Source organism: Erinaceus europaeus, assembly GCF_950295315.1.
Source record: "Erinaceus europaeus chromosome 6 unlocalized genomic scaffold, mEriEur2.1 SUPER_6_unloc_7, whole genome shotgun sequence".
Lineage (NCBI taxonomy): Eukaryota > Metazoa > Chordata > Mammalia > Eulipotyphla > Erinaceidae > Erinaceus > Erinaceus europaeus.
In genome coordinates this window covers 1,564,655-1,585,606 of record NW_026647180.1, presented here as the reverse complement: position 1 = coordinate 1,585,606, position 20,952 = coordinate 1,564,655, and positions in this window count along the sequence as shown.

Here is a 20,952-nt window from a genome sequence, read left to right as displayed (position 1 = left end):
GCAACCCCCCAAGTCTAGTCTGGACATTCCAGATGGGACCCCACTGGATGAAAAGCCCCTTACAACAGTAAATCCCAGCACTTCAAGCCCCAATGACTTGGCTATCCAGGTTGAGCAAGGACTGAGCACTATTCTCAGAAATATTACATTCAATCATACAGACAATGGTCCTTTAGCTTTCCCAGGAAACATGTTACATAGCAACCCTGAAATGCACCTGCATATTGTCTTAGGTAGATTACAGGAAAGTGAGCTTGGCATAAGGATCAGAGCAAGACGCCGTGTTCCCACTAGTGCCCCCCTATTCTGGGTATTAAGGTCCAGTGCTTGGAAGGAGAAAGAATAGCCCTTTGGATAAATGAGAGCAGTGAAAGCATTTAGTTCTTACTGATAAATTGACTTTTGTCTGAAACCAAAGGGATGTGGTTAATAACCCATGAAAGAACAGTATGGCTGTGCTTTCGTTTTGATGGTAGTTGTATGCCTTCAGTTCCTCCTGTCTGTGTTACTTATAAAAAATGTACCCTGCGTACTTTGTGGTCAACTGACTTGGCCAGCTTTTGATTTATGCTTCTTTGTTATGCTATTATAAAAAGAATCTCTATATCAGTAAAAGATTGCAGCAGCATTGAAACTCATGTGTCTCAGTGTTGTCTGTCGCGCCGAATCCACCTCCCACCTATAAGTCTCATTCTCCCTGGATCGACCTGCTGAGCCCCCAGTTGGGTGGTCGGCGGCATATATATATATATATATATATATAGAGAGAGAGAGAGAGAGACACTGATGTAGTCATTTTCTACAATGGATTCGATATGACATTCAGACAATTGATTGCTAAAACCTGGAGAGAAACTGTGCATCAGGGAAAGAATTGTCCAAAGGAGTAAAATCTCCAAATCATTAGCTATATGCAGATCCAACGGGAACTAGCTAAAAAGGCTCGAGAAGGAACTCATCCAGGAGACTCTCCACTTGGACACGCACCACAAGTTTCCTAGTTTGGCAACACACACAGGGCAGCTGCTAGTTCCCAGTGCAAGCCTCAGTGCAAAAACCTCTCCCTCTTCAGTGTCTTTACATCTGAAAAGAAGAAAAGTGACCAAGGGCCAAGGAGAGCTACAATGGTGTCAATATTGAGGTGTAAATCAGAATGTGCCAAGTGTTTTGCACAAAATCACCTGTGCCACAGTGATTCTGTTGTTCTCCCTCTCTCTCCCTCCCTCACACACACACAAACACACACAAACACACACTCTCACAGTTACATACGCACACATCCACAGAGGAACAGGCACAAACAGAGTTATACACATGCACACTGGACAGCTTCTGCAAGGCAGGGCCCTGGGTGAACACTGCTTCACACTTCCTTGAAGCACGCCCAGCCTTTTAAGGCCAGTTCTGAGATCCCATTGTCAGGCTTACTTCAGAAGGCCCGCAGAGAGGCACCAGCCATGCTCTGATATGCCAGAGGCCTAGGACACACCCAGGAACCCTGCCAAATATCATTGGCCTGTGTGTTTAGACACGCCCAGGATTGTCAAGGCCCCTAGTCAGTGATTGGCCAGCAACCTTGAGCACCACCCACAGGGCCCTGCAGCACGCTCTTTGGGAAGCCTCTGAAAGGCCCGCCCACCAGCCACTTCTGCTGGAAAGAGATGAGAATTCAAAAACCTCCTACACTGTGTTCATTGATGACAGGTACAAAGCTGGCTTGTAGAGATTGTAAGGCAGCAGCTCTCATGCCCACAGACCCCAGACATCCCCAGCCTTCACCATATGCTGTACTAACAGACCTGACAGTAATGTGTGTGTGTGTGTCTGTCTATCTGTCTGTGTCTGTGTGTGCTCAGAGCTCACCTATAGTAGTCTCAGAGCATGGATGGGAAGGTAGCCAGCCTCACCTGCAACTTATGTACAGAGAACCTAGCTGGTCAGGGCAAGCCAGCTAGCCCCGATTCTGGCTAAGCAAGAATGCACATGCAAAGGGACTCTCATGTCTCCCTCTCCTGAGTTCCCGATTCAATCTCATGACTCACTATCATTCAAACACTGTCAACGGGGTAAGCTGGGGCTCCGCTCAGAATTCAGGGACAGGAGCCTGTCCAGTCACATTTGGCTGCCTACTCAGCCCCCAGACTCTCAGTTCACTCCTCAGGGCAGCAGATTACAAGCCCAGAATGAACCCAGAAAGAGCTGTGTTTCAACATAGATGGGAACTGTGTTTGACCAAACAATAGTGGAAGAATCCGTACCCTTACACCTACCCTTTGGTTCCGGCTAAGGCAATTGCTCCTGTGGCCACAAAATCCCTGATCATGGTATACTGGTGTCCACACATCACACTCAGAGAGATTCCCAGAAGTAAGCATGTATGAGTGTCCCATACAAAGTCGCTCTGCTTGCAGGAAGCACAAACTCCCCAGGCACTTTCTATGGAGAGACAAAAGAAAGATGGATGCCTTCATTGGCTGAATTAGGAGCTTCCAGTGGAGATCACAGACCCGCACCTCAACTGAGGGCCTGGCTACTGCTAATAAAGGCAATTGGAAACACCTGTTACCACTTGGGCCATGAGGACATACTCAGGAATCCCTCCAGGAGCTAGCAGGCTGGCAGACCTCCTGACCCCAAAATAGTTGTGCTCCTAGTTGGGAGGGCCTTCTGGACAGAGGTGAGAATATTCCCTAGATACAAGAACGAACTTCAGGTTTCAAAAGGATATGAAAGTCCAGGAGGCACCTGGAAAAGACATTTCACAGCCATCAAGACACCCTCTTTCTGAACCCTGGAAGCTTCCGTTTTGCATGGAAAATCTGGACACTGGTGTGGCCATCAGTACCACAGATCCTTTACATTTGGCCCAATAGAGGGAAAGCACAATGTGTGTGCCAGGGTGGTAGAGTTTCACTTCTCTTGACCTGGGCTCTCATGGAATAAGGACAAGGATGTGGTGCAGGAAATGGAGGAGGGCTGCATTTAGGCTGAGTGTCAGCCACAGGACCCTGGAGAATGGGAGTCAAGCACAGAGGGCCTGGACAGCTGCAGCTGGATTTGAACATATGCCTATTACCTGCAGCAGGAACGCTGTCTCTTAAGTTCTCCTCTGTACTACGCCATATGCACGAGACTAAGTAATCCAAAGGGCAAAGAAAGGAAAATTTCAACACCAGGAAGACCGAGTTCATGATGCATGCACTGACTTCCACGAAGGGTCCAGGGAGAAGGCACATAGAGACAGTCAGAGAGACAGAATGACAGTGATTGAAAAGGACAAATTCTGACCCTGGGTTGATCAGTGCCAGAGCACTGACGACAAACCCTCCATTCCCATGCATACTTCTAACAAGTGGCATTGTGATTTTATGTTTGTGAGGAAAGGTTACACTTAGAACATCTAGGTCTTAGCCCACTCTGAGAAGCAACACTTGGCCTGCAGCCCACTCTCCAAAACTGCCCTCACCTCTCCAATTTCGAAGTATTCTTAGTGATGCTCCAGCCAAGATGAAGGCTGGCGTATTGCATCTCCCTGGTCCAGCCTCAGACTGTCCTGTGTGCAGGGAACTGCACTATGTCTATTTATTCTTTGATTTACAGTTTTGGGAATGGATTCTGTGGACAAAGAGAGCACGAGGGAAGTAGATGATTTGCCAGCAGTAGTTTGTGCTGAGAAAGTTTTGAAGAGTGGTAAGAGGTTTATGAATGGCTCTGTGAGATGTCTCTCATGACTGTGGCTCAGAGGGCCAGGTTTATCCTCATTACTACCCTAATCCAGAGCTGTGCAGGTCTCTAGATAAAAAATATTTTCAGATCTCTACATGTTACATATATATATGGAGAGAGAGAGAGACACTGATGTAGTCATTTTCTACAATGGATTCGATATGACATTCAGACAATTGATTGCTAAAACCTGGAGAGAAACTGTGCATCAGGAAAAGAATTGTCTAAAGGCGTAAAATCTCCAAATCATTAGCTATATGCAGATCCAACGGGAACTAGCTAAAAAGGCTCGAGAAGGAACTCATCCAGGAGACTCTCCACATGGACACGCACCACAAATTTCCTAGTTTGGCAACACACACAGGGCAGCTGCTAGTTCCCAGTGCAAGCCTCAGGGCAAAAACCTCTCCCTCTTCAGTGTCTTTACATCTGAAAAGAAGAAAAGTGACCAAGGGCCAAGGAGAGCTACAATGGTGTCAATATTGAGCTGTAAATCAGAATGTGCCAAGTGTTTTGCACAAAATCACCTGTGCCACAGTGATTGTGTTGTTCTCCCTCTCTCTCCCTCCCTCACACACACACAAACACACACAAACACACACTCTCACAGTTACACACACACACATCCACAGAGGAACAGGCACAAACAGAGTTATACACATGCACACTGGACAGCTTCTGCAAGGCAGGGCCCTGGGTGAACACTGCTTCACACTTCCTTGAAGCACGCCCAGCCATTTAAGGCCAGTTCTGAGATCCCATTGTCAGGCTTACTTCAGAAGGCCCGCAGAGAGGCACCAGCCATGCTCTGATATGCCAGAGGCCTAGGACACACCCAGGAACCCTGCCAAATATCATTGGCCTGTGTGCTTGGACACGCCCAGGAGTGTCAAGGCCCCTAGTCAGTGATTGGCCAGCAACCTTGAGCACCGCCCACATGGCCCTGCAGCACACTCTTTGGGAAGCCTCTGAAAGGCCCGCCCACCAGCCACTTCTGCTGGAAAGAGATGAGAATTCAAAAACCTCCTACACTGTGTTCATTGATGACAGGTTCAAAACTGGCTTGTAGAGATTGTAAGGCAGCAGCTCTCATGCCCACAGACCCCAGACAGCCCCAGCCTTCACCATATGCTGTACTAACAGACCTGACAGTAATGTTTTTGTGTGTGTGTCTGTCTATCTGTCTGTGTCTGTGTGTGCTCAGAGCTCACCTATAGTAGTCTCAGAGCATGGGTGGGAAGGTAGCCAGCCTCACCTGCAACTTATGTACAGAGAACCTAGCTGGTCAGGGCAAGCCAGCTAGCCCCGATTCTGGCTAAGCAAGAATGCACATGCAAAAGGACTCTCATGTCTCCCTCTCCTGAGTTCCTTATTCAATCTCATGACTCACTATCATCCAAACACTGTCAACGGGGTAAGCTGGGGAACCCCTCAGAATTCAGGGACAGGAGCCTGTCCAGTCACATTTGGCTGCCTACTCAGCCCCCAGACTCTCAGTTCACTGCTCAGGGCAGCAGATTACAAGCCCAGAATGAACCCAGGAAGAGCTGTGTTTCAACATAGATGGGAACTGTGTTTGACCAAACAATAGTGGATGAACCCGTACCCTTACACCTACCCTTTGGTTCCGGCTAAGGCAATTACTCCTGTGGCCACACAATCCCTGATCATACTGGTATACTGGTGTCCACACATCACACTCAGAGAGATTCCCAGAAGTAGGCATGCATGAGTGTCCCATACAAAGTCGTTCTGCTTGCAGGAAGCACAAACTCCCCAGGCACTTTCTATGGAGAGACAAAAGAAAGATGGATGCCTTCATTGGCTGAATTAGGAGCTTCCAGTGGAGATCACAGACCTGCACCTCAACTGAGGGCCTGGCTGCTGCTAATAATAATAAGGCAATTGGAAACACCTGTTAGCACTTGGGGCCTGAGGACATACTCAGGAATCCCTCCAGGATCTAGCAGGCTGGCAGACCTCCTGACCCCAAAATAGTTGTGCTCCTAGTTGGGAGGGCCTTGTGGACAGAGGTGAGAATATTCCCTAGATACAAGAACGAACTTCAGGTTTCAAAAGGATTTGAAAGTCCAGGAGGCACCTGGAAAAGACATTTCACAGCCATCAAAACACGCTCTTTCTGAACCCTGGAAGCTTCCATTTTGCATGGAAAATCTGGACACTGGTGTGGCCATCAGTACCACAGATCCTTTAGATTCAACCCAATATAGGGAAAGCACAATGTGTGTGCCAGGGTGGTAGAGTTTCACTTCTCTTGACCTGGGCTCTCATGGAATAAGAACAAGGATGTGGTGCAAGAAAGTAAGGAGGGCTGCATTTAGGCTGAGTGTCAGCCACAGGGCCCTGGAGAATGGGAGTCAAGCACAGAGGGCCTGGACAGCTGCAGGTGGAGATGGACATATGCCTGTTAGCTGCAGCAGGAATGCTGTCTCCTAAGTTCTCCTCTGTACTACGCCATATGCACGAGATGAACTAAACCAAAGGGCAAAGAAAGGAAAATTTCATCACCAGGAAGACCAAGTTCACGATGCATGCACTGACTTCCATGAAGGGTCCATGGAAGAAGGCACGTATAGACAGTCAGAGAGACAGAATGACAGTGACTGAAAAGGACAAATTCTGTCCCTGTGTTGATCAGTGCCAGAGCACTGAAGACAAACCCTCCATGCCATGCATACTTCTAACAAGTGGCATTGTTATTTTATGTTAGTGAGGAAAGGTTACACTTAGAACATCTAGGTCTTAGCCCACTCTGAGAAGCAACACTTGGCCTGCAGCCCACTCTCAAAAACTGCCCTCGCCTCTCCAATTTCGAAGTAGTCTTAGTGATGCTCCAGCCAAGATGTAGGCTGGCGTATTGCATCTCCCTGGTCCAGCCTCAGACTATCCTGTGTGCAGGGAACTGCACTATGTCTATTTATTCTTTAATTTACAGTTTTGGGAATGGATTCTGTGGACAAAAAGAGCACTAGGGAAGTAGATGATTTGCCAGCGGTAGTTTGTGCTGAGAAAGTTTTGTAGAGTGATAAGAGGTATATGAATGGCTCTGTGAGATGTCTCTCATGACTGTGGCTCAGAGGGCCAGGTTTATCCTCATTACTACCCTAATCCAGAGCTGTGCAGGTCTCTAGCTAAAAAATATTTTCAGATCTCTACATGTTACATATATATATGGAGAGAGAGAGAGAGACACTGATGTAGTCATTTTCTACAATGGATTCGATATGACATTCAGACAATTGATTGCTAAAACTTGGAGAGAAACTGTGCATCAGGAAAAGAACTGTCCAAAGGAGTAAAATCTCAAAATCATTAGCTATATGCAGGTCCAACGGGACAGAGCGAAAAAGTCTTGAGAAGGAACTCATCAAGGAGACTCTCCACATGGACAGGCACCACAAGTTTCCTAGTCTGGCAACAGACACAGTGCATCTGGTAGTTCCCAGTGCAAGCCTCAAGGCAAAACCCTCTCCCTCTTCAGTGTTTTTACATCTGAAAAGAAGAAAAGTGACCAAGGGCCAAAGACAGCTACAATGGTGTCAATATTGATCTGTAAATCAGAATGTACCAAGTGTTTTGCAAAAAAATCACTTTATTATAAACTGAGTGATACTGGTATGGAAATGAGGAGACAGAACATGTCTTGTGTCAGAAAGACTTACAAACTGAGGCTCCAGTAGCCTAGGTGAAATCGCCAACACAACAAGCCAGAGCTCAGCAGTGCTCTGGTAACTCTCCTTGTATATCTGGGCCTGTCAGTAAAATAAGTATATAAGTAAAATATTAACGATTGAAGACAGAGTGTGTGAGAGCATGTGAGAGTTAGAGACAGCGAAGGCGAGAAGAGAAATAGATGAGTTGGAAAGAGACCAGAATTCAAAAACCTCCTACACTGTGTTCATTGATGACAGGTTAAACATGGCTTGTAGAGATTGTAAGGCAGCAGCTCTCATGCCCACAGACCCCAGACAGCCATAGCCTTCACCATATGCTGTACTACTAGACCTGACAGTAATGTGTGTGTGAGTGTCTGTCTGTCTGTGTGTGTCTGTGTGTGCTCAGAACTCACGTATAGTAGTCTAAGAGCATGGGTGGCAAGGTAGCCAACCTCACCTGCAACTTATGTACAGAGAACCTATCTGGTTAGGGAAAGCCAGCTAGACCAGATGCTGGCTAAGCAAGAATGCATATGCAAAGGGACTCTCATGTCTCGCTCTCCTGAGTTCCTGATTCAATCTCATCCTCCCTATCATCCAAACACTGCCAACAGGGGAAACTCGGGCATCCCTAGAATACAGGATCAGGAAACTTTCCAGTCATGTTTTGCTGCATACTCAGCCTCCAGGTTCCCAGTCCACTTCTCAGTGGACAAAATATTACAAGCCCAGAAAGAACCCAGAAAGAGCTGTGTCTCAACATAGATGGGAACTGTTTTTGACCAAACAATAGTGGAAGAACCCGGCCCCTTATACCTCCCCTATGGATCCTGCTAAGAAAATTGCTCCTGTGGCCTCACAATCCCTGATCATGGTTTCTTGGTGTCCACACATCACACTCAGAGAGATTCCCAGAAGTAGGCATCCATGAGTGTCCCATACAAAGTCGCTTTGCATGCAGGAAGCACAAACTCCCTGGGCCCTTGCTATGGAGAGACAAAAGGAAGATGGATGCCTCCATTGGCTGAATTAGGAGTTTCCAGTGGGGATCACAGCCCCGCCCCTCACCTGACGGCCTGGCTACTGCTAATAAAGGCAATTGAAACACCTGTTACCACTTGGGACCTGAGGACATACTCAGGAATCCCTCCAGGAACTAGCAAGCTGGTAGACCTCCTGACCCCAGGATAGCTGTGCTCCTAGTTGGGAGGGCCTTCTGGCCAGAGGTGAGAATATTCTCTAGATACAACAAAGAACTTCAGGTTTCAAAAGGAATTGAAACCCCATGAGGCACTTGGAAAAGACTTTTCACAGCCATCAAAACACCCTCTTTCAGAACCCTGGAGGCTTCAGCTTTGCGTGGAAAATCTGGACACTGGTGTTCATCAGTACCACAGATCCTTTACTTTCGGCCCAATAGAGGGAAAGCACATGTGTGTGCCAGGGGGATAGAGTTTCACTTCTCTTCACCTGGGCTCTCATGGAATAAGGACAAGGATGCGGTGCAGGAAATTGAGGAGGGCTGCATTTAGGCTGTGTCAGCTTCAGGGCCCTGGAGAATTAAAGTCAAGCACAGAGGTCCTGGACAGCTGCAGCTGGAGATGTACATATGCCTGTTACCTGCAGCACTATCGCTGTCTCCTCAATTCCCCAATTTACTACGCCATATGCAGGAGACTGAATAATCCAAAGGGCAAAGAAAGGAAAAATTCAACACCAGGAAGTCGGAGTTCACAATGCATGCACTAATTTCCATAAGGTCCCAGCGAAGAAGGCACATAGAGACAGTCAGAGAGACAGGATGACAGAGACAGAAAAGGACTGAAATTCTGGCCATGTGTTGATCATTTCCAGTGCACTGAAGACAAACCCTCCATGCCCATGCATACTTCTTACAAGTGGCATTGTTATTTTATGTTTGTGAGGAAAGGTTACACTTAGAACATCTAGGTCTTAGCCCACTCTGAGAAGCAATAATTGGCCTGCAGCCCACTCTCCAAAACTGCCCTTGCGTCACCAATTTGGAAGTAGTCTTAGTGATGCTCCAGCCAAGATGCAGGCTGGCGTATTGCATCTCCCTGGCCAAGCGTCAGACTGTCCTGTGTGCACGGAACTCCACTATGTCTATTTCTACTTTGATTTACAGTTTTGGTATAGGACTCAGTGGACAAAAAGAGCAAGAGGGAAGTAGATGATTTGGCAGCGATAGTTTGTGCTGAGAGAGATTTGTAGAGTGATAAGAGGTATACGAATGGCTCTGTGAGATGTCTCTCATGACTGTGGCTCAGAAGGGCCAGTTGTATTCTCATTACTACCCTAATCCAGAGCTGTGCAGGTCTCTAGCTTAAAAATATTTTCAGATCTCTACATGTTACATATATATATAGAGAGAGAGAGACAGAGAGAAAGACAGAGAGAGAGACACTGATGTAGTCATTTTCTACAATGGATTCGATATGACATTCAGACAATTGATTGCTAAAACTTGGAGAGAAACTGTGCATCAGGAAAAGAACTGTCCAAAGGAGTAAAATCTCAAAATCATTAGCTATATGCAGGTCCAACGGGACAGAGCGAAAAAGTCTTGAGAAGGAACTCATCAAGGAGACTCTCCACATGGACAGGCACCACAAGTTTCCTAGTCTGGCAACAGACACAGTGCATCTGGTAGTTCCCAGTGCAAGCCTCAAGGCAAAACCCTCTCCCTCTTCAGTGTTTTTACATCTGAAAAGAAGAAAAGTGACCAAGGGCCAAAGACAGCTACAATGGTGTCAATATTGATCTGTAAATCAGAATGTACCAAGTGTTTTGCAAAAAAATCACTTTATTATAAACTGAGTGATACTGGTATGGAAATGAGGAGACAGAACATGTCTTGTGTCAGAAAGACTTACAAACTGAGGCTCCAGTAGCCTAGGTGAAATCGCCAACACAACAAGCCAGAGCTCAGCAGTGCTCTGGTAACTCTCCTTGTATATCTGGGCCTGTCAGTAAAATAAGTATATAAGTAAAATATTAACGATTGAAGACAGAGTGTGTGAGAGCATGTGAGAGTTAGAGACAGCGAAGGCGAGAAGAGAAATAGATGAGTTGGAAAGAGACCAGAATTCAAAAACCTCCTACACTGTGTTCATTGATGACAGGTTAAACATGGCTTGTAGAGATTGTAAGGCAGCAGCTCTCATGCCCACAGACCCCAGACAGCCATAGCCTTCACCATATGCTGTACTACTAGACCTGACAGTAATGTGTGTGTGAGTGTCTGTCTGTCTGTGTGTGTCTGTGTGTGCTCAGAACTCACGTATAGTAGTCTAAGAGCATGGGTGGCAAGGTAGCCAACCTCACCTGCAACTTATGTACAGAGAACCTATCTGGTTAGGGAAAGCCAGCTAGACCAGATGCTGGCTAAGCAAGAATGCATATGCAAAGGGACTCTCATGTCTCGCTCTCCTGAGTTCCTGATTCAATCTCATCCTCCCTATCATCCAAACACTGCCAACAGGGGAAACTCGGGCATCCCTAGAATACAGGATCAGGAAACTTTCCAGTCATGTTTTGCTGCATACTCAGCCTCCAGGTTCCCAGTCCACTTCTCAGTGGACAAAATATTACAAGCCCAGAAAGAACCCAGAAAGAGCTGTGTCTCAACATAGATGGGAACTGTTTTTGACCAAACAATAGTGGAAGAACCCGGCCCCTTATACCTCCCCTATGGATCCTGCTAAGAAAATTGCTCCTGTGGCCTCACAATCCCTGATCATGGTTTCTTGGTGTCCACACATCACACTCAGAGAGATTCCCAGAAGTAGGCATCCATGAGTGTCCCATACAAAGTCGCTTTGCATGCAGGAAGCACAAACTCCCTGGGCCCTTGCTATGGAGAGACAAAAGGAAGATGGATGCCTCCATTGGCTGAATTAGGAGTTTCCAGTGGGGATCACAGCCCCGCCCCTCACCTGACGGCCTGGCTACTGCTAATAAAGGCAATTGAAACACCTGTTACCACTTGGGACCTGAGGACATACTCAGGAATCCCTCCAGGAACTAGCAAGCTGGTAGACCTCCTGACCCCAGGATAGCTGTGCTCCTAGTTGGGAGGGCCTTCTGGCCAGAGGTGAGAATATTCTCTAGATACAACAAAGAACTTCAGGTTTCAAAAGGAATTGAAACCCCATGAGGCACTTGGAAAAGACTTTTCACAGCCATCAAAACACCCTCTTTCAGAACCCTGGAGGCTTCAGCTTTGCGTGGAAAATCTGGACACTGGTGTTCATCAGTACCACAGATCCTTTACTTTCGGCCCAATAGAGGGAAAGCACATGTGTGTGCCAGGGGGATAGAGTTTCACTTCTCTTCACCTGGGCTCTCATGGAATAAGGACAAGGATGCGGTGCAGGAAATTGAGGAGGGCTGCATTTAGGCTGTGTCAGCTTCAGGGCCCTGGAGAATTAAAGTCAAGCACAGAGGTCCTGGACAGCTGCAGCTGGAGATGTACATATGCCTGTTACCTGCAGCACTATCGCTGTCTCCTCAATTCCCCAATTTACTACGCCATATGCAGGAGACTGAATAATCCAAAGGGCAAAGAAAGGAAAAATTCAACACCAGGAAGTCGGAGTTCACAATGCATGCACTAATTTCCATAAGGTCCCAGCGAAGAAGGCACATAGAGACAGTCAGAGAGACAGGATGACAGAGACAGAAAAGGACTGAAATTCTGGCCATGTGTTGATCATTTCCAGTGCACTGAAGACAAACCCTCCATGCCCATGCATACTTCTTACAAGTGGCATTGTTATTTTATGTTTGTGAGGAAAGGTTACACTTAGAACATCTAGGTCTTAGCCCACTCTGAGAAGCAATAATTGGCCTGCAGCCCACTCTCCAAAACTGCCCTTGCGTCACCAATTTGGAAGTAGTCTTAGTGATGCTCCAGCCAAGATGCAGGCTGGCGTATTGCATCTCCCTGGCCAAGCGTCAGACTGTCCTGTGTGCACGGAACTCCACTATGTCTATTTCTACTTTGATTTACAGTTTTGGTATAGGACTCAGTGGACAAAAAGAGCAAGAGGGAAGTAGATGATTTGGCAGCGATAGTTTGTGCTGAGAGAGATTTGTAGAGTGATAAGAGGTATACGAATGGCTCTGTGAGATGTCTCTCATGACTGTGGCTCAGAAGGGCCAGTTGTATTCTCATTACTACCCTAATCCAGAGCTGTGCAGGTCTCTAGCTTAAAAATATTTTCAGATCTCTACATGTTACATATATATATAGAGAGAGAGAGACAGAGAGAAAGACAGAGAGAGAGACACTGATGTAGTCATTTTCTACAATGGATTCGATATGACATTCAGACAATTGATTGCTAAAACTTGGAGAGAAACTGTGCATCAGGAAAAGAACTGTCCAAAGGAGTAAAATCTCAAAATCATTAGCTATATGCAGGTCCAACGGGACAGAGCGAAAAAGTCTTGAGAAGGAACTCATCAAGGAGACTCTCCACATGGACAGGCACCACAAGTTTCCTAGTCTGGCAACAGACACAGTGCATCTGGTAGTTCCCAGTGCAAGCCTCAAGGCAAAACCCTCTCCCTCTTCAGTGTTTTTACATCTGAAAAGAAGAAAAGTGACCAAGGGCCAAAGACAGCTACAATGGTGTCAATATTGATCTGTAAATCAGAATGTACCAAGTGTTTTGCAAAAAAATCACTTTATTATAAACTGTGAGTGATACTGGCATGGAAATGAGGAGACAGAATATGGCTTGTGTCAGAAAGACTTACAAACTGAGGCTCCAGTAGCCTAGGTGAAATCGCCAACACAACAAGCCAGAGCTCAGCCGTGCTCTGGTAACTCTCCTTGTATATCTGGGATTGTCAGTAAAAAAAGTATATAAGTAAAATATTAATGATTGAAGACAGAGTGTGTGAGAGCATCTGAGAGTTAGAGACAGAGAAGGCAAGAAGAGAAATAGATGAGATGGAAAGAGACCAGAATTCAAAAACCTCCTACACTGTGTTCATTGATGACAGGTTCAAACGTGGCTTGTAGAGATTGTAAGGCAGCAGCTCTCATGCCCACATAACCCAGACAGCCCCAGGCTTCACCATATGCTGTACTACCAGACCTGACAGTAATGTGCGTGTGTGTGTGTGTGTGTCTGTCTGTCTGTCTGTCTGTCTGTCTGACTGTGTGTGTCTGTGTGTGCTCAGAACTAATGATTTTGAGTAAAATCTCAAAATCATTAGCTATATGCAGGTCCAACGGGACAGAGCAAAAAAGGCTTGAGAAGGAACTTATCAAGGAGACTCTCCATATGGACAGGCACCACAAGTTTCCTAGTCTGGCAACAGACACAGTGCATCTGGTAGTTCACAGTGCAAGCCTCAGGGCAAAAACCTCTCTCTCTTTAGGGTTTTTACATCTGAAAAGAAGAAAAGTGACCAAGGGCCAAAGAGAGCTACAATGGTGTCAATATTGAGCTGTAAATCAGAATGTACCAAGTGTTTTGCAAAAAAAAATCACTTTATTATAAACTGTGAGTTATACTGGCCTGGAAATGAGGAGACAGAATATGGCTTGTGTCAGAAAGACTTACAAACTGAGGCTCCAGGAGCCTAGGTGAAATCGCCAACACAACAAGCCAGAGCTCAGCAGTGCTCTGGTAACTCTCTTTGTACATCTGGGCTTGGCAGTAAAATAGTATATAAGTAAAATATTAATGAGTGAAGACAGAGTGTGTGAGAGCATGTCAGAGTTAGAGACAGAGAAGGCGAGAAGAGCAATAGATGAGTTGGAAAGAGATCAGAATTCAAAAACCTCCTACACTGTGTTCATTGATGACATGTTCACACGTGGCTTGTAGAGATTGTAAGGCAGCAGATCTCATGCCCACAGACCCCATACAGGCCCAGCCTTCACCATATGCAGTACTACCAGACCTGACAGTAATGTGTGTTTGTTTGTGTGTGTGTGTCTGTCTGTCTGTCTGTGTGTGCTCAGAACTCACCTATAGTAGTGTAATATCATGGGTGGCAAGTTAGCCAGCCTCACTTGCAACTTATGTACAGAGAACCTCGCTGGTTAGGGAAAGCCAGCTAGCCCAGTTTCTGGCTAAGCAAGAATGTATATGCAAAGGGACTCTCATGTCCCTTTGCATATGCTTTCTCGTCATCCCTCCTTTTCCATGTAAACTGGGTCCAGGGATGAGTTCCCAATCTTGGGGAACCTCTTCTTGTCTTAATATCATCTTTTCTGCCCCCGTGTCAATAAAAAATTTAAAAGGAATATTGCCTATCTTTACTGTCATAGAAGGGTGACCTTGTTCTAAAACAGGAGTGGTCCACAAAATCTCAGGCCCCGAATTTGTACCATTCAGGGGCGAACCATCTTTATGAAATTGGGACCAACAATCTCTCTTCCAATGAAACCCCTTACGACATTTTGGACAAACAGTACGTGGTCTCTGGCTCCCTTACTGAAAGCAGGGTTGTTCTGTCTGGAGGCATGGTTTCCCTGACTGGAGGCGTGGTAGCAACTTATCAGGACATTGGTGACCAATGTCCTTGGCGACTGCACTGAAAGCAGGCCCCGTTTTGCTTACGTGGGGCAACTGCATAGACCTGTGTAGTTTTTAGTGGAATATGGCTGCCACGGCTGAGGGTTTTGTTTAGAAGGGGCCAAGTTTACTGGGAATGTGTGGATTTGGTCCGATGGAGCTGGAGAGGGAGCTACAGAAGTGGAAAGTTCAGTAGAAACTGCTGTAGTGGCTGCAGGGGAGACTAAACGCATATCTATGGGGACGGAGCTCCCGGGGTGGACTGCACATGGTTTAAAATCCTTAAATGCTGAAAAAATATCATTTAGCTCTAGTATCTCAGCCACTAGGTCCCTTAATGGTGACGTATCAGCGGGGGGGGGGGTCAGGGACGAGGAAGCCTCAGGCGGAGCTGAAGCCATGGCAGCAGGATACTGATAGAAAGGCTATTGGAAATGCTCCTGGAAAATTTCTAATTTAAAATTGTAGTGAATCCTGCTCCAACTATGTGACCAATTATTTATGAATATGGAGGCTGTTATAAATGCAGTGATTCTGCATTAAGATCAAATAAAAAAGTCAACAATTCTAAAAATAACTGATATATATGTGTATATATGTACATATATGTATGTGTATCTTTATTATCAACTATGAGGGATACTGGCATGGCTATGAGGAGACAGAGTAAGACTTGTGCCAGAGAGACTTACAAAGCTGAGGCTCCAGAAATCTAGGTGAAAGCCAGAGCTCAGCAGTGCTCTGGCAAATATCTTTGTATATCTGGGCCTGTCAGTAAAATAATATATAAGTAAAATATTAATGAGTGCAGACAGAGTGAGTGAGAGCCTGTGAGAGTCAGAGACAGAGATGCCGAGAAGAGAAATAGAAGAGTTGGAAAGAGACCAGAAGTCCAAAACCTCCTACACTGTGTTCATTGATGACAGGTTCAAACCTGGGCTGTAGAGATTGTAAGGCAGCAGTCTCATGTCCACAGACCCCAGACAACCCCAGCCTTCACCATATGTGTGTAGTATTTACCACAGGAAATGTATTGTGAGTGTAAACTTCCCTTCAATTATAAGAGAAAAATCTATCAAGCAGAATAAATGACTCTTCATGTAATATAGGACTAAATAAATAAATATGCAAATAAATTTGGATGAACTAGGAGGATTTGACAAAAATGAAAAATAAATACAAAAAGCACAAGAAGACCTGATTAGAGCAGAAACATAGAAACCATCTGCTGAGAAACAGAGGGCTGCTTCAAAAATTCCGAGACACTTCAGAGTCCAGGGAAATTAAGATTTCAGGAGATTGAAAAGAAACTCATATGTATTGAAGCTTACACTAGAGAAAGGAGGCAAGTTCTGTACTATAATAATTACAATAAGGATTCTGATAGAATGCTATTAGAAATGCTACTGGAAGGTTCTATTATTTATAATTGTATTGAATCCTGCTCCAACTATGTGGCCAATTATTAATGAAAAAGGAAGCTGTTATAAATGTGTTAATTCGGATTAAGATCAATTACATAAGTTGACAATTCCAAAAATGACACATATATATATATGTATATTTATAAATGTGTATATATATGTATATGGATTTATATCTTTTTTATAAAGTCTGAGACATACTGCCATGGATATGAAGAGACAGAATATAGCTTGTGTCAGAGAGACTTACAAAACTGAGGCTCTAGTAGCCTAAGTGAAATCACCAACAAAACAAGCCAGAGCTCAGCAGTGCTCTGGCAACTCTCTTTGTATATCTGGGCCTGTCAATAAAATAAGGATATAAGTAAAATATTACTGAGTGCAGACAGAGTGAGTGATAGCCTGTGAGAGTCAGAGACAGAAATGGAGAGAAGGGAAATAGAAGAGTTGGAAATAGACCAGAAGACAAACCCCCCTAGACTGTGTTCATTTATGACAGGTTCAAACCTGGGTTGTAGAGATTTTAAGGCAGCAGCTCTAATACGCCCAGACCCCAGACAACCCAAGCCTTCACCATATGTGTGTAGTATTTCCCCAGGAAGTGTATTGTGCGTCAAAAGTTCCCTTCAATTATAAGAGAAAATCTATCAAGCAGAAGAAATGACCCCTCATGTGATACCTGACCAAATAAATAAATATGCAAATAAATGGGGATGATCTAGGAGGACTTTAAAAAATAAAAAAAGAAAACAAAAAACCACAAGAAGACCTGCTTCAAAAATTTCCTAACACTACAGGATCCAGGGAAATTAAGATTTCCAGAAAAAGAAAACAAACACATACGTATTGTGGCTTACACTAGAAAAAGAAGGGAAGTTCTGGGCTATGATAATTACAATAAGGATACTGATAGAAACACTATTAGAAATGCTACTGGAAGGTTCTATTATTTATATTTGAATTGAATGCTGCTCCCATTATACGGCCAATTATTTCTGAAAAACTAGGCTGTTATAAATATGGTATTTCTGAATTAAGGTCAAATACATATGTCAAAAATTCTAAAAATGACAGATATAAAAAATATATATTTATATATGTATGTATATCTTTAATATAAACTCTGAGTGATATTGGCATGGAAATGAGGAGACAGAATATGGCTGTGTCAGAAAGACTTACAAACTGAGGATCCAGTAGCCTAGGTGAAATCGCCAACACAACAAGCCAGAGCTCAGCAGTGCTCAGCAGTGCTCTGGTAACTCTCTTTGTATATCTGGTCCTATCATTAAAATATGTATATAAGTAAAATATTATGAGAGAAGACAGTGTGAGAGCATGTGAGAGTTAGAGACAGAGAAGGCGAGAAGAGAAATAGATGAGGTGGAAAGAGACCAGAATTGAAAAAACTCCTACATTGTGTTCATTGATGACAGGTTCAAACCTGGCTTGTAGAGATTGTAAGGCAGCAGCTCTCATGCCCACAAACCCCAGAAATCCCCAGCCTTCACCATATGCTGTACTACCAGAACTGACAGTAATGTGTGTGTGTGGGTCTGTCTGTCTGTCTGACTCTGTGTGTCTGTGTGTGCTCAGAACTCACCTATAGTAGTCTAAGATCATGGGTGGCAAGGTAGCCAGCCTCACCTGCAACTTATGTACAGAGAACCTAGCTGGTTAGGGAAAGCCAGCTAGCCCAGATTCTGGCTAAGCAAGAATGCATATGCAAAGGGACTCTCATGTCTAGCTCTCCTGAGTTCCGATTCAATCTCATGACTCACTATCATCCAAACACTGCCAATGGGGGAAGCTGGAGAACCCCTCAGAATTCAGAGGCAGGACCCTGTCCAGTCACGTTTGGCTGCATGCTCAGCCTACAGGTTCCCAGTCCACTTCTCAGGGCAGCAGATTACAAGCCCAGAAAGAACCCAGAAAGAGCTGTGTCTCAACATAGATGGGAACTGTTTTTGACCAAACAATAGTGGATGAACCTGGCCCCTTACACCTCCCCTTTGGGTCCAGCAAGGCAATTGCTCCCGTGGCCTCACAATCCCTGATCATGGTGTCCTGGTGTCCACACATCACACTCAGAGAGATTCCCAGAAGTAGGCATCCATGAGTGTCCCATACAAAGTCACTCTACTTGCAGCAAGCACAAACTCCCCGGGCCCTTGCTATGGAGAGACAAAAGGAAGATGGATGCCTCCATTGGCTGAATTAGGAGTTTCCAGTGGAGATCACAGCCCCGCCCCTCACCTGAGGGACTGACTGCTGCTAATAAAGGCAATTGGAAACACCTGTTACCACTTGGGCCCTGAGGACATACTCAGGAATCCCTCCAGGAGCTACCAGGCTGGCAGACCTCCTGACCTGGGATACCTGTGCTCCTAGTTGGGAGGGCATTCTGGCCAGAGGTGAGAATATTCCCTAGATACAAGAATGAACTTCAAGTTTCAAAATGATTTGAAACCCCATGAGGCACTTGGAAAAGACTTTTCACAGACATCAAAACACCGTCTTTCAGAACCCTGGATGCGTCCATTTTGTGTTGAAAATCTGGACACTGGTGTGTCCATCAGTACCACAGATCCTTTACATTGGGACAAATAGAGGGAAAGCACAATGTGTGTGCCAGGGGGATAGCGTTTGACTTCTCTTGACCTGGGCTCTCATGGAATAAAGACAAGGATGCAGTGCAGGAAATTGAGGAGGGCTGCATTTAGGTGAGTGTCAGACTCAGGGCCCTGGAGAATGGGAGTCAAGCATAGAGGGCCTGGACAGCTGCAGCTGGAGATGGACATATGCCTGTTACCTGCAGCAGGATCGCTGTCTCCTCAGTTCCCCAATGTACTACGCCATATGCAGGAGACTAAATTATCCAAAGGGCAAAGAAAGGAAAATTTCAACACCTGGAAGTCCGAGATCACTATGCATGCACTGATATCCAAAAATGGACCAGTGAAGAAGGCACATAGAGACAGTCAGAGAGACAGGATGACAGAGATAGAAAAGGACTGAAATGCTGGCCCTGTGTTGATCAGTGCCAGAGCACTGAAGACAAACCCTCCATGCCCATGCATACTTCTTACAAGTGGCATTGTTATTTTATGTTTGTGAGGAAAGGTCACACACTTAGAACATCTAGGTCTTAACCCTCTCTGAGAAGCAACACCTGGCCTCGAGCCCACTCTCCAAAACTGCCCTCACCTCTCGATTTGGAAGTAGTCTTAATGATACTCCAGCCAAGATGCAGGCTGGTGTATTACATCTCCCTTGTCCATCCTCAGACTTTGCTGTGTGCAGGGAAATGCACTATGTCTATTTCTTCTTTGATTTACATTTTTGGGATAGGACTCCATGGACAAAAAGAGTAAGAGGGAAGTAGATGATTTGGCAGACGGAGTTTGTGCAGAGAGAGATTTGTAGAGTGATAAGAGGTATAGGAATGGCTCTGTGAGATGTCACACATGACTGTGGCTCAGAAGGGCCAAGTGTAATAGCATTCTTACCCTAATCCAGAGCTGTGCAGGTATCTAGCTAAAATTTTTTTTCAGACCGCTACATGTTACATATATATATATATATATATATATATATATATATATATATGTAGAGAGAGAAAGAGAGCAAGAGAAACTGATGTACTCATTTTCTACAATACATGTGATATGACATTCATACAATTGATTGCTAAATCAGGAGAGAAACTGTGCATCAGGAAAAGAGTTGCCCAAAGGAGTAAAATCTCCAAATCATTAGCTATATGTAGCGCCAATGGGACCTAGCGAAAAAGGCTCCAGAAGGAACTCATCCTGGAGACTCTCCACATGGACAGGCACCACAAGTTTCCTAGTCTGGCAACACACACAGGGCAGCTGCTAGTTTCCAGGGCAAGCCTCAGGGCAAAAACCTCTCCCTCTTCAGTGTCTTTACATCTGAAAATAAGAAAAGTGACCAAGGGCCAAGGAGAGCTACAATGGTGTCAATATTGAGCTGTAAATCAGAATGTGCCAAGTGTTTTGCACAAAATCACCTGTGCCACAGTGATTCTGTTGTTCTCTCTCTCTCCCTCCCACACACATACACACACACAAACACACACTCTCACAGTTACACACACGCACACATCCACAGAGGCACAGGCACAAACGGAGTTATACACTGCACACTGGACAGCTTCTGCAAGGCAGGGCCCTGGGTTGAACCCTGCTTCGCACTTCCTGGAAGCAAGCCCAGCCTTTTAAGGCCAGATCTGAGCTCCCATTGTCGGGCTTCCTTCAGAAGGCCTGTAAACAGGGCAACAGCCATGCTCTGATAGGCCAGAGGCCTAGGCCATGCCCAGAACCCCTGCCAGCAATATCATTGGTGAGTGTGCGAGGAAACGCCCAGGAGTGTCAAGGCCCCTAGTCACACTGCCCAGGAGCACGCTCATTGGGGATCCTCTGGAAGGCCCACCAACCAGTGAATTCTGCTGGAAAGAGATGAGAATTCAAAAACCTCCTACACAGTGTTCATGGATGACAGGTTCAAAGCTGCCTTGTAGAGATTGTAAGGCAGCAGCTCTCA